General features: G+C 37.5%; 1 protein-coding gene, 1 non-coding gene and 1 pseudogene across 9 annotated transcripts in view; 1 reads left to right on the top strand and 2 right to left on the bottom strand.

The window, feature by feature from the left end:
* The window catches only part of DOCK3 (dedicator of cytokinesis 3), a 448733-nt gene that overhangs the window by 394684 nt on the left and 28291 nt on the right, over window positions 1-25758 (bottom strand). The window lies entirely within an intron of this gene.
* On the top strand, window positions 7416-7934 carry LOC147917047 (protein SET-like; annotated as a pseudogene).
* On the bottom strand, window positions 9310-9416 carry LOC147917046 (U6 spliceosomal RNA). Its single transcript, XR_015552383.1, has one exon. It is a non-coding gene; the product is annotated as a U6 spliceosomal RNA (small nuclear RNA).

The following is a 25758-nucleotide window of genomic DNA, read 5'->3' as shown; positions in this document are numbered from 1 at the left end:
TTCTGCTTCACAAACTACAGATCTCAATCCATCTCACTCTGCATTTCTCTCTGATTTATAGGCAAGCTACTAGCTTTTTAGGTCCCTGGCTTTTTATATCTCAGGAAATCACTTTCCACCTACCTGCCTCACTCCCAGTCTTCAGCAGGTTGCTGCTATGCTCTTGATGAAGATCTCATGCACCTCATGGAGATCTCGCTCAGCTTTCATGCCCTGTCCACAGCCACTGGAACACCACTGCCATGCACTTGGTAAAGATCATGAATCTTGGAGACGTCCTCACAGTCCTTCTGCCCTGTCCTCAACCTTTGGCACACTCCCAAAGCACAAGTGAAGGCTCAGTGGAAAATAATTGCCAGATGAGTGCAAACTTGCTCTGCGATTGGGGGGTCCTTGGGATTCTGATCAATCACTAAAAGTTCATTAAAAGTTCAATTGGCTTCTCCCTACCCTGTCTTGAGGGCTTTTCAACTCCTCCCCCTATTCGCTCTGGGATAAAAGCAGCCAGCTATGGCTCTTCTTTGTCCTAAGATATATTTGTGCCTCTCTGTAATTTAGTATGTTTAGCAATACTACTCAGCAATAAAAAGGAAAAAACTATTGATATATGCAACATGGATGAATCTCAAAATAATTACGCTGAGTGAAAGAAGTCACACCAAAAATTAAATGCATGCTTTTGATTCCATTTATATAGAATTCTAGAAAATGCAAACTAATTTATAGTGATACAAAGCTGAGCAGGGTTTGCCTCAGATTGGGCTGGGGAGAGAGAGGAGGGATGGCTTCCAAACAGAACTAGGAAACTTTTGAGAGCAATTGATATGTTCATTATCTTGATTGTGGTGATGGTTTCCCAAGTATATACACATACATCAAAACACATCAAATGGAACACTCTAAATATGTGCAATTTATTATATGTCAATTATACCACAATAAAGCTGTTTTTAAAAAGCAACTAGAATAGCATTGATATAAAGAGACTAAATGAAAACTGGTGGACAAGAACAGCAAAATCTATCGACAAGGAATATTCATCACTGTTGCACTGAAGCAGATAAAAGTTGTGATCAAGCATTTCACCATTAATTTTAAAAACACAATAAAGCCTCTATGAAAAAGGACCACAAAGCATAAGCACAAGAACTCAAGAAAGAGACAGCAAGACAACAGGAAAAAATGAGATAAAAACTGACACAACTCAAGAAAAGAAAAAAGAAAAAAGAAACTATAATATAAATGAAGACAAAATTGGAAAGGGCAAAGAAAAAATAAACACTGTAGAATGCACAGTAAAAGAGAACAGAAATTAGAAAAATGAACACAAAATGTAAATTACAACACAGTTAATGGGGTAGTAGCAGCAGGCTTATATTATCACAATTAGAAAAAGCTGAATAAATTACAAATAGCATATTTCTAAACGCATTAGAGAACTTGGGAAGTAACAAACACTAGATGACCTAAAATTCCAGAGAAAAAGAGAACCATTCCACGAGAAGCTAACAAATGCCAGCTAACTTTCTTCCTTGGGAGTGTGTTCCAATTAGGGATATAGGTTGAAGTCTGAGTTTGACCCAGACAAGAGGTTGCTGCTGAAACAAAAAGAAACCAGCATTTAGCAGTCACACAGAACTGGTGTAATAAACTGGAAACTTGAGAAGGCTCAAACACATGACCCCACACATTTGCTGAACTATGGAGCCATGCAGGAGATTCAGAAGAGATGCTAAAATCTCTCTATGGGAGAATGAAATTTCCTAAAGTCTTGCAATGTTTTGGAAACAAACAAAGAAAGAGACCTGCTTCAACAGAAAACCAGTCTAACCCTCATGGTATTTGCCAAATTTAGTGGTGTGCTAGGATAATAACTCCTCAAGGACATAAATGAATCTCTTACAGTGTTTCCAGAATCAAGAGACCATGATCTACCAGTCTCTCAAATTAAAGCCCAGAAAACCCTTAACATAGAAACACGGGGAAACCAGACACCACTCTTAGTAAAACTGCAAGACAGATGTGACTACCTAAATCCCTGACTGAGATGACTGAGAGGAGTGATGTCAGCATCACGGCAGAGTGACTTGTTCCCTTTGTCTCTCCCCTCTAAGTTACCACTAAACAGACATTCTTTAACCAACAGAAGATTCGCTACACAACAACAGGATGCCTGAGAGATCCACACAGCTACATATCTGAAGGTGGATGGACTGGATCCCTGAGAAGTAGTAGAACTAGGTGAGCGGACCCCTCCCCCTCCCTCTCCCTGGTGGCAGCGATCTAGGTCACAGATCCTCACATAGCCCCCAGTGTGACTGAGTGGAGGAGGGGGCGGCCAGACCACATGCAAACACTCTGTGGTGGCCCAGCCTGCAGGAGCACCCACCTCAGAGGTGGCCCCACCTGGGCAAACACTTCCCACTGAGCTGCGGCAGCTCAGCGAAGGCACCCCACCAACGCAAGCACAACCGTCCTGCCAAGTGGCTGGGCTCATGCAAAAGCACCCCTCCTGCCTAGCCCAGCAGCTCAGCCAGACACACCTGCAGAATGCAACAGCCCTGCCCATGCAAGCACAGCCTGCCTGCTGAGCACAGCAGGCCCAACCATGACCCACCTGCGAGCACAAAGGCCCCACCCAAATGAGTGCAACCCACCAAGCGGGCTGCAGCCAGCCTACCAGAATAGAGTGGCCCAACTGGCACAACTACTAGCAGATGGAGAGGGACCAGAAAACACAGCTCATGTCCCCCACCGCCAGCAGGGGCAGGCAGAATCTGCAACCTGATACTATCACAAAGGTGCCAGCAGAGGATCAATTCATCAAACACCATGAAGAACTACAGTGACACTACAGAACAGAAGGAAAATAACAAGTCTCCATCAACCAATCTTGAAGTCACAGAAGATTACAATCTAAATGACAGAGAAATCAAAATAGTTGTCATAAACAAACTCAATGAGTTAGAAAAAAACACATACAGACAGTTCAATGAACTCAGGAATAAAATCAATAAACAAAAGGAATACTTCACCAAAAACACTGAAGCCCTTAAAAACACACTACAGAAATTCTGGATATGAAGAACACAATTAATGAGATAAAAAATAACGTAGAGGGGCCAGACCCATGGCATAGTGGTTAGGTTCAGCACACTCCACTTCGGTGGCCCAGTTCGCAACTTCAGATCCTGGGCACAAACCTACACTACTCATCGGCCACGCTGTGGTGGCAACCCACATATAAAGTAGAGAAAGACTAGCACAGATATTAGTTCATGGCTAATCTTACTCAAGCAATTTAAAAAAAGAACGAGGAAGACTGGCAACAGATGTTAGTTCAGGGCTGATCTTCCTCAGCAAAAGAAAAATGGAGAAGCCATAAAAAATAGAGCAGACCTTACGGAGGAGAGAATTAGCGAACCGGAAAATAGAAATATAGAAAGACTTCATGCGGAGGAGAAGAGAGAACTAAGATTTTTTTAAAATGTAGAAATTCTTCAAGAAACATCTTGCTCAATTAGGAAAAGTAACATAAGGATTATAGGTATTCCAGCAGGAGAAGAGAGGGAGAACGGAGCAGACAGCTTGTTTGAAGAAACAATAGCTGAAAACTTCCCAAACCTGGGGAAGGAACTGGACTTAAAAGTACATGAAGCCAACAAAACTCCTAATTACATCAATACAAAAACACCTTCTCCAAGGCACATAATACTAAAACTGTCAAAAGTCAATGACAAAGAAAAAATATTAAGGGCAGCAAGGCAAAAAAAATAACCTAGAAAGGAACCCCTATCAGGCTTTCAGGAGATTTCTAGGCAGAAACCTTACAGGCTGGAGAGAATGGACTGATATATTCAAAATATTGAAAGACAAAAACCTTCAGCCAAGAATACTCTACCTAGTGAAACTATCTTTCAGATATGACAGAGAAACAAAAGCTTTCCCAGATAAACAAAAGTTGAGGGAGTTCATCACCACTAGACCTGCCTTACAAAAAATGATGATGGGAGTCTTCCTACCTGAAACAAAAAGGCAAAGGTTGACAAAGATCTGAGCAAGGAAATAAATAGACAACCAAGTCAGAAAATTGAAGTTCTCTATCACAATAGGTTAGCAAACAATTATAACATAAAAGATAAAATGAAGGGAAGCATCAAAAATAACTATAAACACTTCAATTTAGTCACAAACTCACAACATAAAAAAGAATAATTTGTGACAAAAATAACGCGAAAGGGATAGAATCTGCTTAGGCTATTGCAGATATGAGGTTATCAGAAAATGGACTATCTCACCTATGAGATCTTTTAAATAAACCTCTGGTAACCACTAAACAAAAAAATCAGAGCAGAGTCACAAATCATAAATAAAGAGCAAACTGAGAAAGCCATCACACAAAACCACCAAATTGAAATGGCAGTCAGAAATACAAGGGAAAAGAAACAATAGAAATATAGAAGAAGTGGAAAATGAGAAAAAATGGCAGTATTATATCCTTATATATCAATAATTACTCTAAATGTAAATGGATTGAACTCTCCAGTCAAAAGACAGACTGCTGGATCGATTAAAAAAGAAGGCCCAACAATATACTTCCTCCAGGAAACGCATCTCAGCTCAAAAGACAAACATGGGCTCAGAGTGAAGGGAGGGAAGATGATACTCCAAACAAATAGCAAACAAAAGAAAGCAGATGTTGCCATACTTATATCAGACAAAGTAGACTCTAAGATAAAAAACACAATGAGAGACAAAGAGTAGTAGTATATAATGATAAAAAGGACATTCCACCAAGAGAACATAACACTTATGTCTATATATGCACCAAACACAGGAGCACCAAAGCATATAAACCAACTATTAAAAGACCTAAATGGAGACATCGGCAGCAACATAATAACAGTAGGGAACCTCAACTACACACTTACATCAATGGATAGATCCTCCAGACAGAAAGTCAACAAGGAAACAGTGGCCTTAAATGAAACACTAGACCAGATGGACTGAATAGATATATATAGAACATTCCTTCCAAAAACAGCAGAATACACATTCTTCTCAAGTGCACATGGAACATTCTCAAAAACAGACCATATGTTGGGAAACAAGGCAAGTCTCAATAAATTTCAGAGGACCAAAATCATATCAAGCATCTTTTCTGAACACAATGCTATGAAACTAGAAATTGACTAGAAGAAAAAACCTGGGAAAGTCAAAAACATGTGGAGACTAAACAACATGCTACTAAACAATTATTGGATCAATGAAGAAATCAAAGGAGAAATCAAAAAATACCTAGAGACAAATGAAAATGAAAACACAACATACCAACTCTTATGGGATGCAGCAAAAGCAGTACTAACAGAGAGATGTAAAGTAATATAGGCCTACCTCAATAAACAAGAAAAATCTCAAATAAGTAATCTGAAAACTATATCTAACAAAACTAAAAAAAAAACAAAACCCAAAGTCATCAGAAGAATAATAATAAAAATTAGAGCTGAAATAAATGAAAACAAAAAACAACAGAAAGGATCAATGAAACTAAGAGCTAGTTCTTGAAGAAGATAAACAAAATTCACAAACCCTTAGCCAGACTCACTATGAAAAAACGAAAGAAAGCGCAAATAGGTAAAATTAAAAATAAAAGAAGAGGGGCTGGCCCGATGGTGCAAGTGGTTAAGTGCATGCGCTCCACTGCGGCAGCCCAGGGTTCACCGGTTCGGATCCCAGGCGCACAGCGACGCACCGCTTGTCAGGCCGTGCTGTGGCAGGCGTCTCATATAAAGTGGAGGAAGATGGGCACGGATGTTAGCCCAGGGCCAGTCTTCCTCAGCAAAAAGAGGAGGATTGGCAGATGTTGGCTCAGGGGTGATCTTCCTCACAAAAAAAAAAAAAATGCAAGAGGAGAAATCACAATGGATACCACAGAAATACAAAGGATTATAGCAGAATACCATGAAAAACTCTAAGCCAACAAATTGGATAACCTAGAAGAAACGGATAAATGCTTAGAATCATACAACCTCCTAAAACTGAAGAAAGAAAAAATGGAGAATCTGAATAGACCAATCACAAGTAAAGAGAATGAAATAGTAATCAAAAACCTCCCAAAAAATAAAAGTCAAGGACCAGATAGCTTCTCTGAAGAATTCCACCAAACATTCAAAGAAGACTTAATACCTATCCTTCTCAAACTATTCCAAAAAACTGAAGACGGGATGCTTCCTAACTCATTATATGAGGCCAACATCACCCTGATACCAAAACCAGATAAGGACAACACAAAAAAGAAAAATTACAAGCCAATATCACTGATGAGCATAGATGCAAAAATCCTCAACACAATATTAGCAAATCGAATACAGCAATACATTAAAAGGATCATACACCACGATCAAGTGGGATTTATAGCAGGGATGCAGGGATGGTTCAACATCTGCAAATCAATCAATGTGCACACATTAACAAAATAAAGAATAAAAATCACATGATCATTTCAATAGATAGAGAGAAAACATTTGACAAGATCCATCATCCATTTATGATAAAAACTCTCAATAAGATGGGTATAGAAGGAAAATATCTCAGCATTATAAAGGCCATAAATGACAAACCCATAGCCAACATCGTATTCAATGTTGAAAAACTGAAAGTCATCCCTCTGGGAACAGGAACAAGACAAGGGTGTGCACTTTAGCCACTCCTATTCAACACAGTACTGGAGGTTTTGGCGAAAGCAACTAGGCAAGAAAAAATAATAAAAGGTATCCAAATTGGGAAGGAAGAAGTAAAACCCTCCCTATTTGTGGGCAACATGATTCTATGTACAGAAAACCCTAAAGAATCCCCCAGAAAACTATCAGAAATAACCAACAACTACAGCAAGGTTGCAGGGTACAAAATCAACATACAAAAATCAGTTACATTTCTATATACTAATAACTAACTAGCAGAAAGAGAAGTCAAGAATACAATATCATTTACAATCACAACGTGAACAAAATATCTAGAATAAACTCAACCAAGGAGGTGAAAGACCTATACACTGAAAACTATATGACATTATTGAAAGAAATTGAAAAAGACATAAAGAAATGGAAAAATATTCGTGCTCATGGATTGGAAGAATAAACATAGTTAGCTGAGAGAAGTAAGTGGAGGAGGAGGTGGCTCCAGGAGAGCTCCGCCAGCACCCCACCCCAGCCCCGCCCTCATCACCAGGCCTGAGGGCAGCTCATGCGAGCCAGGGAGAGGGAGAGAGCAGGTGAGCCCACAAGGGGGAGGAGGTGGACGGACCAGAGGGAGCAAGCACCCGCACCTGGCATGAGGGGCAGCTGCTGCCAGCCCCATTCACCTTCCCTTGTCTCCTCCTCCCCAATCCCTACCTCTCCCAACAGTCGAGCAACACCATGTCTGCACCAGCATCCAAAGTGAGTAAAAAGGAGCTCAACTCCAACCACAACAGGGCTAACGAGACCTCAGAAAAAGAACAGCAAAAAGCAACTGAACATACTGATGAATTACAAAATTAACAAACAAGCCAGTGAGAAGATTTGGAAGCAGAACATAAATATAACAAATTCCACCAACTCTTTTCTCAGAAGAGGTCATAACTGATGACCAAAATCCCAAATTTGGGGGTAACAACATTTGTCAACCATCCACAAGTGTCTGCACTGCTTGGAGAGGAGTATGAAGAGGTGCTGCATTGTTTGACAAGAATTGAAGTGACAGAATTTGAAGATATTGAATCAGGTTGCAGAATAGATCTTTATTTTGATGAAAACCATTACTTCGAAAATAGAATTCTCTCCAAAGAGTTTCATCTGAATGAGAGTGGTGATCCATCTTCAAAGTCCACAGAAATCAAATGGAAACCTGGAAAGGATTGGACCAAATGTTCAAATCAAACAAATAATAAAGCCTGACATGGAGGAGGACAATATATTGATGAAAAAGGGGATGAAGATGAAGGTGAAGAACAAAAAGATGATGATGAAAGGAGAGGAGGATGAAGGAGAAGATGACTAATGGAGCACTGGTGGATTCCAACTTCCTTTTTTCGTTTTCTCCAGTCACTGGGAGCAAGCTGCAGTCTTTTATTCCTCCCTCTTGCACTCAGTCGCCCTGTTTTTGAGGTCTCTGTTCTATTCTTTATACCATGGTTCTCAACTTATTTTGGGAGGAAATACCTTAAGCAGAATACACTGTAAAAAGAATCTCTACTCCTTTCTGTTCCAAATTCATTTTTATCCATTCCTGTCTCGACAAAAGAATTTTGTCGAATTTATGGAATTCGACACCACCATACTTCTCTGTGGGGAAAAAAGAAAAACCTGCTCCCTTAGCTCTGCTGGAAGCTGGAGGATGCTAGTAGTGTAGTAGTAGTGTATTGAATTCTAGCTTTTTTCCTCCTTTCTCTGCATATTGGGCTCAGAGATTACACTGTGTCTCTATGTGAATATGGACAGTTAGCATTCGCCAAAATGTACCTGTCTACTTTCTCTTGTTTAACAAAAGAAAAAACACTTTAAAAAACGAGGTTATAGCACATGGACAGAGAAAACTGGACTGTGGTTACCAGGGCAGTGGGGGTGGGGGGGTGGGCACAAGGGGTGAAGGGAGTCATATATGTGGTGATGGACAAACAAAAATGTACAACCCAAAATTTCACAATGTTAGAAACCATTAAAACATCAATTAAAAAAAAACAAAAAACGGGGTTATAGAAGCTCAGCAAAGGGTGGGTTTGAGATGTTTGGGTGGGTTAAGTGGGCATTTTGACAACATGGCTTCTCCTGTGGCATGTTTAATTGTGATGTTTAATGGACATCCTTGCAGTTAAGATGACACTTTTAAAATAAGATTCTCTCCTAATGATGACTTGAGCCCTGCCACTGGATGGGAGAATCAGCAGAACCTGTAGGATCTTATTTGGAATTGACATTCTCTATTGTAATTTTGTTCCTACTTATTTTTTAATTTTTTTTTTGTTTCACTGGAAAGGAAAGATGATGCTGAGTTTTATTTATTTATTCATTTATTTTTTTAAAGTATGACCCATACAAGGGTGAAAAAGCAGTTACTAGTAACTGCCCCTGAGGAATCTCAGATTTGAGCTTACTAGGCAAAGAATTTAAATCAGCTAAACATATTTTTTTTTAATTTTTTGTTTATATATTTTTTTAAATTTTTTGTTTATTGCAGTAACATTGGTTTATAACATTGTATAAATTTCAGGTGTACGTCATTATACTTCTATTTCTGCATAGATTACATAATGTTCACCACCCAAATACTAATAAAAATATGGAACGCTTCACGAATTTGCGTGTCATCCTTGCGCAGGGGCCATGCTAATCTTCTCTGTATCGTTCCAATTTTAGTATATGTGCTGCCGAAGCGAGCACTGATGCTGAGTTTTAAATGTTAAAAGTGTACAAGTTGCTTTGTCACAATAAAACTAGAAGTGTACACAAAGGGGAAAAAGAATCAACAGGATTAAAATGTCCATATTACCTAAAGTAATCTACAGATTCAATGCAATGCCAAACAGAAGGCCAATGACATTCTTCACAAAGATACAACAAACAATCCTAAATTTATATGGAACAACAAAAGACCCCAAATAGCCAAAGCATTGCTAAGAAAAGAGAACAAAACCGGAGGCATCACAATCTCTGACGTCAAAATATACTACAAGGCCATAGTAATCAAAACAGCATGGAACTAAAAGAAAAACAGACATACAAACCAATGGAACAGAATCGAAAGCCCAGAAATAAAACCACACATCTATGGACAGTTAATTTATGACAAAGGAGCCAAGAACATACAATGGAGAAAAGAAAGTCTCTTCAATAAATGGTGCTGGGAAAACTAGACAGACACATGCAAAAGAATGGAAGTAGAACATTATCTTATACCATACACAGAAATTAACTCAAAATGGATTAAAAACTTGAATGTAAGACCTGAAACCATAAAACTCCTAGAAGAAAACATACGAAATACCCTCTTTGACATCAGTCTTAGCAGTATCTTTTTGAATATCATGTCTCCTCAAGCAAGGGAAACAAAAGAAAAAAATAAACAAAGGGGACTACATCAAACTAAAAAGCTTCTGCATAGCAAAAAGAAAAAACAAAAAAACAATCAACAAAACAAAAAGACCACCTACCGATTGGGAGAAAATATTTGTAAATCATACATCCAATAAGGAACTAATATCCAAAATATTATAAAGAACTCATACAACTCAACAACAAAAAAAATCAACAACTCAATCAAAAAATGGATGAGAATATGAACACACATTTTTCGAAGGAAGATATACAGATGGCCAACAAGCACATGAAAAGATGTTCAACGTCACTAATTATTAGGGAAATGCAAATCAAAACTACAATGAGATATCACCTCACACCTGTCAGAATGGCTATAATTGTCAAGACAAGAAATAACAAGTCTTGGAGAGGATGTTGAGAAAAGAGAACCCTCATACACGGCTGGTGGGAAGCAAACTGGTGCAGCCACTATGGAAAACAGTACTGAAATTTCTCAAAAAATTAAAAATAGAACTACCATATGACCCAGCTATTCCACTTCTGGGTATGTATCCAAAGAACACGAAAACGCTAATTCAAAAAGATACATACACGCCCTTACGTTCACTGCAGCATTATTCACATTAGCCAAAACCTGGAAATAGGGACCAGCCCAGTGGGCATAGTGGTTAAGTTTGCACACTCTGCTTCGGAGGCCTGGGGTTCATGGGTTCGGATCCCAAGTGCAGATCTATATACCACTCATCAAGCCATGCTGTGGAGGCGTCCCACACACAAAATAGAGGAAGACTGACACAGGCATTAGCTCGGTGACAATCTTTCTCAAGCAAAAAGAGGAAGACTAGCAACAGATGTCAGCTCAGGGTCATCTTCCTCACCAAAAAAAAAAAGAAAGAAAAACACCTGGAAACAACCTAAGGGCCCATCAATGGGTGAATGGATAAAGAACATGTGATATGTGTGTGTGTGTATATATATGTGTGTATATACACACACACACACACAATGGAATACTACTCAGCTATAAAAAAATTAAATCTTGTCATTTGCAACAACTTGGATGGACCTTGAGAGTATTATGCTAAGTGAAATAAGTCAGACAGAGAAAGGCAAATATTGTATGAGTTCACTCATGTGTGGAAGATAAAAAAACAACAACAAACACACAGACACAGAGAATAGCTTGGTGGTTACCAGAGAGGAAGCGGGGCAGTCAGTGGAGGGCAAAAGCAGCAAAAGGGCACATTTGCATGGTGACAGATGGCAACTGGACTTTTGGTGGTAAATACAATGTAGTCTGCACAGAAGTCAAATATAATGATGTAGACCTGAAATTCACATAATATTATAAACCAATGTTACCTCAATAAAAATTTAATTAAAAATAATAATCAAATGAGCTTTCTAACAATGAAAAATTCAATATCTGAAATTAAGAACTCAACAGATGTTTAACAACAGACTGGACAGAGCAGAACATAGAATTAGTGAACTTGAAGACAAATCAATAAAAACTACCTAAACTGAAACAGAAAGAGCAAAAAGAATGGGGAAAATACAGTAAGAGTATACAAGACATGTGGGACTTATTTAAAAGGCCTAAAAAACAAGTCCTTTATAAAAGAGGAAAAAATGGGAAACAAACAATATTCACAAAGATAATGCTTGACATTTTTCCAAAACTGATTAAAAACATCAACCCACAAATTTGAAAGGGAATTAGAGAAAATTATACCTACAAAAACAGCAAAAGGAATCCAATATATACATAATTGAAATTCCTAAACAAACTGAAAACAAGCGAAGATATACTTAAGGAAGTTTTTCCGGGGTGGGGGAGAAGTGGATGGGAAGTGAGAAAGACTTGAAGAAATCTATTGAAAGGACATACTTTGTGCCAAGAAACAGTCATGCAGAATGCTCAGCACAGCCTAGAAATTTTATTCGACTTAAAACTAAAAAGAAAAAATTTGGGTTAAAATCATGCTAGCCTCAGATTTCTCAAGAGCAACAGTCAACACTGAAAAACAGTAGAGAAACATTTTAAGGATACTGAAGGAAAGAAAGTCTAAACAAAGGATATTCTATCCCACCAAAGCGTCCTTGAAGTATGAAAGCTACAAACATTCTAAACAACCAAACACTGGGAGTATCTTATCCATAATCCTTTCTTGAAGAAACTATTAGAAGATAAAGTTTTGAGGAAACTTCACAAAAAGAACTTACAATAAGCACTGAATAAATTTAACAGCAGAAATAAAGATTAAATCTGAACTTTACGCTAAGAGAAGCAATGAAAAGGTTTTAAGCAAGTGAGTACCAGGATCTGGTTCATTTTTAGTGAAACAACTTAGGAAACTACGGTGTAGAACAGGAAGTAGAGGAGAATATCAAAATTGAATGCAGGTAGACCAACCAAAAAAAAACTGATCCAACAATCCAAAAAGGGCAAGGGTGGCTTACTACCCTTACCTCAAGAGACATTTAAAATCATTAATACTTGGTGTATAACTGAATATAGACTGGCAAAATCCTAGCTTCATATGACTGACATCATTTATTGAGACCAAAAAAAATGCTAAAACACAAATAGGTTGAAGGAGACCGAAGAATCATGAGTTCCATCTAGACAAATAGTTCAGGTAACTGGGAGACATACAAATGAAGATACCTAATAGAGAGTGGGATATATGATTCTGGAACTCAAAATATATAGCTGAAATAAACAATATTATTTATCAGACTAGAGATCATAACACTTTCTTTTTGCCACCCACAATATCTAGGACATACCAGAATTACTGTACTTGAAACACTAAATGTAACCATGAATTCTTGAAGAAGAACTCAGCCTTCATGCCTAATACAAAATAAATTCTCAACAAGTTTTTCATGAAGTGAAAGTGAATTTCTTTCTGCATAAACTCAAAATAGGCTCCATAACCAGTCTCTTGTTCCCATTACCCATACTACAGATTAACTTCACTAAAACAACATGTTTATGCTCTTAAATTTCAGTACAGTCATGCACCGCATAACAATTTTTCGGTCAACAGACCACACACACGACAATGGTCCCATAAGATTAGTCCCATAAAGCCCAGGTGTGTGGTAGACTATACCACCTAGGTTTGTGTAAGAACACTCTAAGATGTTCACACGACAACCAAATTGCCTAAGGACGCATTACCCAGAACATGTATCCCCATCGTTAAGCAACGCATGATGGTAGTTTCCCAAAGATTACAAAAGCAAACCATAAATCTTAACCCTTTACTTCAAGATCCTCAACCTTGGGTATACGTACCTCTGGAGGCAGATGAAGTCACAGAAAAAGATACAGAGCCACAGACAGTTTTAAGAGAATCCATTTCCAGATCCTTAGCCTTCATATATATAGACTTTGCTAATACAGATCTGCTTGAGAACACAAAGTTGAGGCATCATGCTGATTCTCCTTTCTCACTTCCCTTTGCACAGTCTCACTTCATCCATCCTGAAACTAACCAAAGCGCATTGCTCTGAAGTGTGAAAACCTCCATCCAAGGCACCAAAGGAACCATTCTAAGCACTGGGAAAGAATCAGGGACATACAAGTTTTAGACATATTTCTTATTAAGGGCAAAACATGGCATGTTTTAGGCCTAAGAGACAACTGCAAAGCACGTCACTCAATAACAAAATAGATAGTCTTGTCAAGAGCACACAGAACATTTTCTAGGACAGAGCATATGCTAGCCATAAAACAAGCCTCCATAAATTTAAAAGGATTGAAATTATACAAACTATGTCCTCCAACCACAATGGAACTAAATTACAAATCAGTAACAGCAGGAAATTTGGGAAGTTCACAAATATGTGGAAATTAAACAACACACTCCCAAATAACCAATGGGTCAAAGAAGAAATCACAAGGTAAAACAGAAAAGACTTTGAAATGAATGAAGATGAAAACACACTTTGCCAAATTTTACAGGATCAGCTAAAGAAGTGCTTAGAGGAACATTTATAGCTGTAAATACCTCTATTAAAAAAAGAAGAAATATCTTAAACCTAACTTCCTACCTTAAGGAACTGTAAAAAGAACAGAAAATTAAACCTAAAGCAAACAGAGGAAGAAAACGATAAAGATCAGAATTGAAGTAAATGAAACAGAACAACAGAAAATAGAGAAAATCAACAAAACCAAAAGTTAGTTCTTTGAAAACATCAATAAAATTGACAGATCTTTAGCTACATCAACCAAGATAGAAAAAAAAGAGACAGAAAAGACTCAAATTACTAAAACCAAGAATGAAAGTTGGGCCATCACTACCAACTTTATAAAAAGAAAAAGGATTATAAAGGAACACTATGAAAAACTCTACAACAATAAATTACATAACTTAGATAAACTGAACAAATTCCATGACAGACACAAATTACTGAAATGAAACATCTGAATGTGCCTATAACAAGTAAAAAGATCAAATCAGTAACTCTAAAGCTTCTCACAAATAAAAAAAATAGCCCAGAAATGCACAGGCCAGATGGCTTCTCTGGAGGAACCTACCAAACATTCAAAGAGGAATTAATACCAATCCTTCATAAACTCTCGCAAAAAACAGAAAAGTAAAGAACATTTTTCAACTAATCCTCTGAAACCAGTATTACCCTGACACTAAAACGTGACAAAAACATAATAAGAAAACTACAGACCAATATCCTTGAATACAAACACAAGACTCCTCAACAAAATGTTACCAAACCAAACACAGCAACATTTTTTTTAAAGGGACTATACAACATTACCAAGTAGTATTTATCCCAAGAATTGAAAGTTTGGTTTGACATATGAAGACCAATTAATGAAATATACAATATTAATAGAATAAAGGACTAAAACCATAGAATCATCATAGTATATGCAGAAAAAGCATTTAACAATATCCAGCATCCTTTTATGATAAAAACAGTCAATGAACTAAAAATAGAAATGAACTTCCTCAACCTGATAAAGGGCACCTGAGAAAAACTCACAGCTAACATCATGATTATGATGGGAAAGACTGATGCTTTCCCCCAAAATCAGAAACAAGACAAATGTGTCCACTATCACTGCTTCTACTTAATAATGTAGTGGAGGGCCGGCCCTGTGGCTTGGTGGTTAAGTGCGCGCGCTGCGATGCTGGTGGCCCGGGTTCGGATCCCGGGTGCGCATCGAGGCACCACTTCTCCGTTCATCCTGAGGCCAAGTCCCGCATACAGCAACTAGAAGGATGTGCAGCTACGACATACAACTATCCACTGGGGCTTTGGGGGGAAAAAAATAAAATAAATAAATAAATAAAATCTTAATAACGTAGTGGAGGTACTAGCCAGGGCAATTTGTGGGCGGGGGAGGGAAAAATGAAAGTCACCCAGATTGGAAAGTAAAACTATCTCTGTTAGCAGATGATATGACATTATATACAAAATCCTAATCAGTCCACTAAAAAAATACTAGAATTAATAAACAAGTTCAGCAATGTTGAGGATCAAGATCAATACACAAAATCAACTGTATTTCTATAGACCAGAAACAAACAATCCAAAAATTGAATAAAGAAAATAATTCCTGGGTCGGCCCCGTGGCTTAGCGGTTAAAGTGCGTGCGCTCCGCTGCTGGCGGCCCGGGTTCGGATCCCGGGTGTGCACCGAGGCACCACTCCTCCAGCCATGCTGAGGCCGCGTCCCACATACAGCAACTAGAAGGATGTGCAGCTATGACAGACAACTATGTACTGGGGCTTTGGGGGAAAAATAAATAAATAAAATCTTGAAAAAAAAAAAAAGAAAATAATTTCTATTATAAATAGAATTCCTTTAACAACTCCATTTAATAACACCAAAAAGAATAAAATAATTAGGTACAAATTTTTAAAAAGAAACGCAAGACATACACTGAAAACTATAAAACACCGCTGAGGGCTGGCCCCGTGGCTTAGCAGTTAAGTGTGCACACTCCACTACTGGCGGCCCAGGTTCGGATCCTGGGCGCGCACCGACGCACTGCTTCTCCGGCCATGCTGAGGCCACGTCCCACATACAGCAACTAGAAGGCTGTATAACTATGACATACAACTATCTACTGGGGCTTTGGGGAAAAAAAGGAGGAGGATTGGCAATAGATGTTAGCCCAGAGCCGGTCTTCCTCAGCAAAAAGAGTAGGATTAGCATGGATGTTAGCTCAGGGCTGATCTTCCTCACAAAAAAAAAATAATAAAATAAAATAAAAACACTGCTGAAAGAAATCAAAGAACTAAATAACTGGAAAGATATCCCATGCTCACGGTTCAGAAGACTTAATATTGTTAAGATGGCAATACCCTACAGATTGATCTATGGATGCAACACAATCCCTACCAAATCAAATCCAGCCTTCCTGCAGAAACTGACAAGCTGATCTTCAAATTCACAGGGAAATGCAAGGACCCAGAACAGCCAAAATGACCTTGAAAAAGAAGAAGAAAGTTGGAGGACCTATACTTTCCTATTTCAAATCAACTATAAAGCTACAGAAATCAAGACAGTGTGATACAAAGTTACAGTAATCAAGACAGTATGATATTGGCATAATTCTCACTGAAATAGAACTGAGAGTCCAGGAAAAAACCCTTAGATTTATGTTAAGTTGATTTTCACAAGAGTGCCCCCCAAATTAAATCAATAAGGAAAGAATAGTCTTTTAAACAAATAATACTGGAACAACTGGATATCCACATACAAAACAATGAAACTGTACTACTATTTCACACCATACACAGAATTAAATCAAAATGGATCAAATACCTAAACGTAACAGCTAAAACTATAAAATGTTTGAAGAAAACAAACGAGTAAATCTTAGCGAGCTTAGACTAGGTAATGACTAGGTAATGATTCCTTAGATACAACACCAAAAGCACAAACAACAAAAGAAAAAATAGGTATATTGGCCTTAAAGACCTAAACGTAAGAGCTAAAACTATAAAATGTTTAAAGAAAACAGAAGAGTAAATCTTAGTGAGCTTAGATTAGGTAATGATATCTTAGAGACAACATCAAAAGCAGAAACAACAAAAGAAAAAACAGGTAAATTGGGCTTCATCAAAATTAAAAACTTTTACGCTGCAAATGATACCATCATTTATTTATTATTTATTTATTCTAGGGATGCAAGGATGGTTCAACATGCACAAATCAAACTGATAAACCACATTAACAAAATGAACGATAAAAATCATAGGATCATCTCAATAGATGCAGAAAAAGCATTTGACAATATTCAACATCCATTTATAATAAAAACTCTCAACAAAGTGGATATAGAGGGAATGTACATCAACATAAGGACCATACATGACAAACCACAGCTAACATCATACTCAACGGTGAAAAGCTGAAAACTTTTCCTGTAAGATCTGGAACAAGACAACAATGCCCATTTTCATCACTTTTATTCAACATACATTGGAATTCCTAGCCAGAGCAATTAGGCAAGAAAAAGAAATAAAAGGCATTCAAATAAGAAAGGAAAAAGTAAAACTGTTTCTATTTGCAGATGACATGATATTATACATAGAAAACCCTAAAGACTCCACCAAAAAACTACTAAAGCTAATAAGTGAATTCAGTAAAGTCACAGGATACAAAATCAATATACAATAATCAGTTGCATTTCTATATACTAATCAACTATCAGAAAGAGAAATCAGGAAAACAATCTCTTTGTACACCTGAAACTAATATAATGTTATATGTCAATCATACCACAATAGGGCCGGCCTCGTGGCTCAGCGGTTAAGTGCGCGCGCTCTGCTGCTGGCGGCCCAGGTTCAGATCCCAGGCGCACACCGACGCACTGCTTCTCCGGCCATGCTGAGGCCGCGTCCCACGTACAGCAACTAGAAGGATGTGCAGCTATGACATACAACTATCTACTGGGGCTTTGGGGGGAAAAAAATAAATAAATAAAATCTTTAAAAAAAAAATCCCATTTACAATTGCATCAAAAACAATAAAATACCTAGAAATAAATTTAACCAAGGAGATGAAAGATCTGTACAATAAAAACTATAAAACATTGATGAAAGAAACTGAAGACGACACAAATAAGTGGAAAGATATTCCATGTTCATGGACTGGAAGAATTATTGTTAAAATGTTCATACTACCCAAAGTAATCTACAGATTCAATGCAATCCCTATCAAAATTCCACAGGCATTTTTCACAGACATAGAGCAAACAATCCTAAAATACGTATGGAATCACAAAAGACCCCAAATAGCAAAAGCAATCTTGACAAAGAAGAACAAAACTGAAATCAGGAAGTAGGATGCTTCCTGATTTCAAACCATATGACCAAGATACAGTAATCAAAACAGTATTGTGTTGGCATAAAAAAACAGACTCACAGATCAACAGAACTGAAAAGACAGCCCAGAAATAGACCCACACGTAAATGGTCAATCAATTTACAACAAAGGAGCCAAAAATATGCAGTGGGGAAAGGATAATCTCCTCAAAAAATGGTGCTGGAAAAACTGGACAGCCACATGCAAAAGAATGAAACTGGACCCCTATCTTACACCATACACAAAAATCAACTCAAAATGGATTAAAGACTTGAATGTAAGACCACAAACCATAAAACTCCTAGATGAAAACAGGAAATAAGCTCCTTGACATTAGTCTCGGCAATGATTTTTTGATTTGACACCAAAAGCAAAGGCAACAAAAACAAAAATAAACAAATGAGACTACATCAAACTAATATTCTTCTGCACAGCAAAGGAAACCATCCACAAAATGAAGAGATAACCTACCAGATGGGAGAAAATATTTGCAAATCAAATATCCAATAAGGGGTTAATACCCAAAATATATCAAGAACTCAACAGCAAAGAATACATCTCAACAGCAAAGAAATACAAACAATCTGATTAAAAAATGGGCAGAGAATCTGTTTTCCAAAGAAGAGATACAAATGGTCAACAGGTATATGAAAAGGTGCTCAACATCACTAATCATCAGGGAAATGCAAATCAAAACCACAATGAAATATCACCTCACATCCACCAGAATTGCTAAAATCAAAAAGACATAGAAAATAACAAGTGTTGGCAAAGATGTGGAGAAATTGGAACTCTTGAGCTCTGCTGGTGGATACGTAAAATGGTTCAGGTGGTGCTCTGCTGATGGACATGTAAAAGGGTCCAGGTGCTATGGAAAACAGTAAGGCAGCTCCTCAAAAAATTAAAAATTACCATATGGTCCAGCAATTCCACTCTGGGCATATGTCCAAAAGAACTGAAAACAAACATTCACACAAAAACTTGTACATGAATGTTCATAGCAGAATTATTTATAACATCCAAAAGGTATAAACAATTCAAATATCCATCAACTGAAGAATAGCTAAATAAAATGTGGTATATCCATACAATGGAATATTATCAGCCATAAAAAGGAATGAAGTACTGATACATGCTGCAGCATACATGGACCTTGAAAACATTATGCTCAGTGAAAGAAGCCAGCCACAAAAGGACACATATTGTATGATGCCATTTATATGTAATGCCTAGAATAGGGAAATTATTAGAGATAGAAAGTCGATTGAATGAGTGGTTGCCAGGGGTAGGGGAGAGGGAATGGGGAGTGACTGCTAATGGGTATAGGATTTCTTCTTGGGGTGATGAAAATGTTCTGAAATTAGATAGTGGTGATGAATGCACAACTCTCTAAATATACTAAAAATAAGTGAACTGTATACTTTAAAGAGTGAAATATATGGTAAGTGAATTACATCTCAATAAGGCTATTTTTGTAAAAAGACAAAAATAGAAAGGAAAATAACACGCAAAAGATGATAAATATCATGGAAGAAAACTAATCACAGGAAACAGAAAGAAATTTTATATAACTTATTTTTATCTCAAAAAAGAACACAAAAAAACAGCACAGACTTTAGAACCTGAAGACCAAATACACTCAACTATCAGAACAAAGCAGGGCCGGCCCCGTGACTTAGCGGTTAAGTGCGCACGCTCCGCTGCTGGCGGCCTGGGTTCGGATCCCGGGCGCGCACGGACGCACCGCTTCTCTGGCCATGCTGAGGCCGCGTCCCACATACAGCGACTGGAAGGATGTGCAGCTGTGGCGTGCAACTGTCTACTGGGGCTTTGGGGGGAAAATAAATAAATAAATAAAATCTTTAAAAAAAAAAAAAAAGAACAAAGCAGATGAAAGCAAGTGTCTCTACAGTCAGAGGAAATCCTCATAGGAGAACTTTAAAAACAGGACAATTTGAGAATTATTATCAGAATGAGTGATTATGTCATATGGAATAAATATCCATGAGTTCATAATGATATTAAAAGAAGAAAAAAAATAAAAATGGCAAAACAAGAAGTAGAAACAATCCGTAAAAAAGTAAATCAGTTAACATAAAGGGCAGGCTAAAAACAAAAAGAATGTATATACCATGTAGAGAAAAAAGACAAGTTGAAGTGTTTAAAAGTAGAGGTTCTTAATCTGAGTCCAAAGACGGGCTTCAAGAAGTCCATAAATACTCTGATATGCCTAGTAAAATTTTATTTTTGCATATGTGGATTTTCCTGAGAAGATGGTCCATAACATTTATCAGATTATCAAAATGGAATTTGACACTCACCCCGCCCACCACCACACCCAACAACTAGAGTAGAGGAAAGATGGCAGCTGTAGAAACAAATGATATATAATAAAACTTTTACTTAAAAAGTTCAAAAAGCAAAACCAAGGTTTGGTTTCTCAAATCCATGCTCAGGGACAAAGGTAGGTTTGTTCTGACTTAGTGGCCACAGAGAGGTAGGCATCTTTCCAGTAGAGCTAGTGGTTGAAGACACAGACTCCAAAACCAGAATGCCTAGGTTTGAATCTTGGCTCCACCACTTACTGCTTTTGCGACCTTGGGCAAGGTGCTTAGGCTTCCTGTGTCTCAGTTTCTTCATCTTTAAAAGTGGGGATAATTGGGCCGGCCTGGTGGCATAGCGGTTAAGTGCACGCGCTCCGCTGCAGCAGCCGGGGGTTTGGATCCTGGGCACGCACCGATTGATGCACAGTGTCAAGCCATGCTGTGGCAGCGTCCCATATAAAATGGAGGAAGACAGGCACAGATGGTAGCCCAGGGCCAGTCTTCCTCAGCAAAAAGAGGAGGATTGGCAACAGATGTTAGCTCAGGGCTAATCTTCCTCACAAAATAATTAAAAAAAATAAAAATGGGGATAATAATAACATACACTTCATAGGATTGCAGTGAGGATTAAAGAATTCATACATGTAAAGTACTTAGAATAGTATGTGGTAAAAAGTGAGTACTATGTAAGTTTTTGAAAATATTATTCCACTGTTTACTTTTAAAATGTACCTAAATATTTATATACACATAGAGTCTGAAATACCAACCCATTAAGAGCAGACCTGAGTTGGGTGAAGGGAGAAGCGAGGATTCACTTGGGTTGGTGGCAGGGATGAGTTAAGAGGAAGTTTTCACAAGTATTACTTTCATGATCTTTTAAAAGCCATAAACATTTCAAAAAACTAAGCACAGTGTATTTCCCTATACCAAGTATAAGCATACTGAATTTACATAAGCATTCTAGAATGTCTCTAAAGTTGTACTCTTTTCAGTATAACTCTAGTAATACAAAAATATAGAATTTAATACTAAAGTTTACTTTTCTCTACGTGAAATAAAAGAAACTACCATTGCTAAATCTTTTAATACAAACACTAGTCCTTAGAACAGAACTGTGAGTCTCCACTTTAAGATGAAAATCAGCTGCTTATAAATTAGAGCTATTGGGTTATCTTTTTGCATTTCTACATAGCACTTCAAGTTAGATACTATCTTTTTTAAATGTATTTCAAACATACTACAGGCAAAGAGAAATTTTTATTTATTTTTTAATGTATTATAATGTGCTCTTTTTTTATTGAGGTAACATTGGTTTATAACATTATATAAATTTCAGGTGTACATCATTATATTTCCATTTCTGCGTAGACTACACCATGTTCATCAGCCAAAGACTAATTACCATCCATCACCATATACATGTGCCCTATCACCCATTTTGCCCTCCTCTCTCCCCCCTTCCCCTCTGGTAACCACCAATTTAATCTCTGTTTCTATGTTTATTTGCTTGTCATTGTTATCTTCCACTTATGTGTGAAATCATACAGTATTTGACTTTCTCCAACTGACTTATTTTGCTTAGCATTAATACCCTCAAGGTCCATCCATGTTGCTGCAAGTGACAAGATTTCACCTTTTTATAGCTAAGTAGTACTGCACTGTGTATATATATATACCACATCTTCTTTATCCATTCATCCATTGATGGGCACTTAGGTTGTTTCCAAGTCTTAGCTACTGTGAATAATGCTGCAGTGAACATAGGGGTGCATCTATCTTTCCATGTTTTCAGGTTCTTTGGATAAATACTCAGAAGTGGAATAGCTGGATCATATGGTAGTTCTATTCTGAATTTTTTGAGGAATCTCCATACTGTTTTCCATAGTGTCTGCACCAGTTTACATTCCGATCAGCAGTGTATGACGGTTCCCTTTTCTCCACACCATCTCCAACACTTGTTATTTCTTGTCTTGATAATTATAGCCATTCTGACGGGTGTGAGGTGATATCTCACTGTAGTTTTCATTTGCATTTCCCTAATAATTAGTGATGTTGAACATCTTTTCATGTGCCTGCTGGCCATCTGTATATCTTCTTTGGAAAAATGCCTGTTCAGATCCTTTGCTCATTTTTTAATTGGGTCGTTTGTTTCTTTGTTGTTAAGAGAAATTTTTTAAAGGGGTGAATATGCCTAATATAAGAGTTAAACTAGGTATCCCGAGTTCCAAAATAGTTTCAGTCATGAAGTTGGGAGATGAGCATGTAACGTCTGGTGAGTCAGGAGAAGAACAAAGATTTCAAAGAGGTAGTTTGCAGAGTGGGAAAAGGGGAAGCTAAGGGTAGAAGCATGGAGGATAGATGAAGAGGACATCAAGGGGTCTGTTTCCCATTCTGGCCACAGAGACAGTGAATTACTAGGGAGAGACACAGACAGAGGAGTTGGAGGAGCTTTCTCTCCAAGAATTTGAGACCCAGAAGCACAAGCAGTGCACATGGCAGTTCTAGCACTGTTTTAGGGTACAAGTGCCAAAAATCCCAGTTACAAAGGCAGTTTTGAGAATTCTTAGTAATAAAAAAATCATAAGACTAGAAGGAAAAATAATATTAACACACAGCACTGAAGTTTAGTTTCAGAATTTGTTTCTGTCATTTACCTAATTGAAATAAAGAATTTAAAAGAAAATGCAGCCCAAGATATTAATTCCATTTACTTTATGAACTAATAAAATGTTAATTGTCATTTCCTCAACCAATAATCTATTTCCAACTTAGCATCTTCAAATACCACAGAGAAAAATACTCTTTCGTATGTATCAAAGTTAACAAAGTCATTCATAAAGCAATAATGTCTACTACAACACAGTATTTTCTTACTGAAATTATATGTCAACTCTGATCACCTGTGAGGAAAGATAAACATATTTACTTTACTGAAGAGGCAAATAGATGGTAGTTGAGTGATTTGTTCACAATCATTACTGGTTCTCCACGTTAAGAACAGTATTGCCTAGTTCCTCTGAAAATAAATTCCATTATTCTTTTACCTAGTTTTTCTTAATCCAAAATCACTCTTATGCTCCTCCATTTACCTTCCTAAAATACCTTTTTTCCTTGATCAAAATGTTTCAATGGCTCCCCACTGCCCAAGGAATAAGTGCCAAATTCCCTACTCTGACATTTAAGACCCTTCTACACTCTCAGCCAAACCTATCTTCCCAATCTTCTCCCAGTATCACAGAACTTGGTCTATTCACAGTTCTCCAAAAACACTTTGCCAAGTCTCCAGTTTACACTTCACTGTTTCGTACTTGCTGGATCTCCTCTCATGCTTCCTCTTCACTCACAAAAATCCTATTCATGCACCAAGACTCAGTTCTTTCAGTCTTAGGAATATTACCTGGTGCCCCAAGCTCTGAACTCCCATGATACATTCTACTTCTACCACATTTGACATTTACTATAGCTTCGTGTGCATGGTGTGTATGTGCAACAGGTAGTCTTATTTCCTTACCATTCTGTGTGTCCAGCATTGCTAATCCTCATCTTTTACAGAAACTGTTCCACTCTATGTGATTTCAGTGGGGCTGTCAATCAGACCCCCTCAACCACACAGATGGGCATGTGAAGTAGACTGGGCCATACCATTCATTCTCTGAAGTCTTCCCAACATGAAATAGCTCTTTCCTATTCTGTCATGCATTGCAAAGATGTAACCCCAGAGCTGCCAGGAGCTATGTTCCCTAATAATGAAAGGAATAAATTTAAAGAAGTTAGTAACTGCAAAAACGAGTCCAACACATAGACACACACCAAAATGTAAGATGGAGACAGAGAGGTTCTGATGTCTTGAGGCCCTGATCCCATTCTATCCTGAGGCCAGACACATTCATGCCTTCTTTGGTTACATGAAGCAATAAATTCTTCCTTCTGCTTCAGTTTGAAATGGATTTCTATTAATTACAATTGAAAAAAGCCTTCAAATAAATGTCTATTTTTGTTTCCTCCATTAAATCTTCCACAAAGTAAGCATCTGATAAATATTTCTAGACTCATTCCTATCTTCTGGTGGTTTTATCCAAGATTCAATGATAGGAGAAAAAGCACCGTTTCAGGGAATCAGGATCTGAATTCAAGACCCAATGAACTAAACTATGTGAGCTTGAGCAAATCACTCTACATGTCTGGCCTTGGTGATCTCATTGGATAAAGAAGAGAGTTGAGCTACATCATTACAGAACCTTTTAAGTCTCAAATTCCATGAATATACATTGTTAACTAAAAGTTCTTGTCTACTAGCATTGTTTCAACTACTATCCTCATAAGATACTACTTCCCAAACCTAATTTTCACAATCCTCTAGATTAAGGATGTTGAAAGTAGGCAGACCTGTACATTCTTCCTATGCATTGAATTAGGGAATAAGCACCTAGAACATCCCTAAGTGAAAGTACATGTGAGAACCACACTAATGTGTCAACTCAAGAATATTAGACTGACTTTAAATAACTTATCTTGAAGTTCAACTTTCAAATCATTTTCATTTGATTAAGAGAATCTAGGGTAACCATAAAATAAACATCTTTGGCTTTCGGATTTGGGCTAAGTAAATTTTTTTTGATTCATCTCTACCTGCTGTTTTCCCAACAACAACCATGTTAACTTGTGTAACTTTACATTACTCTTAAAAATTATATAAATAAATTTTTAGTATCTCAACCTTGAGTATGAACTAATATGATGATAAGAAAAAATGAATCAGGATTGGGGAAGGCAACAGAAATAACAGCAAAATGGGGCATGAATATTGAGAGGAAAGAAGAGATAAAAGGCCCAGATTCACATGATACATACTTTCACAGAGACAAGCAACACACAGCAGGGCTATGTACAAGCTTGAACTAAGTGATATGGAAACTAACCTTGCTATAAAAGAAAGAAAAAAAGTGAATGTGAAAAATCCACAAACGAACTAGAACAAAGTGAAGCCAAAAATACAATACCAT

The sequence above is a fragment of the Ceratotherium simum genome, chromosome 5, assembly GCF_057802395.1.
Source record: "Ceratotherium simum simum isolate JZ-2026a chromosome 5, ASM5780239v1, whole genome shotgun sequence".
Classification (NCBI taxonomy): Eukaryota; Metazoa; Chordata; class Mammalia; order Perissodactyla; family Rhinocerotidae; genus Ceratotherium; species Ceratotherium simum.
The sequence above is the reverse complement of the archived record's forward strand: the minus strand, read 5'-3'. Positions and strand labels throughout refer to the sequence as shown.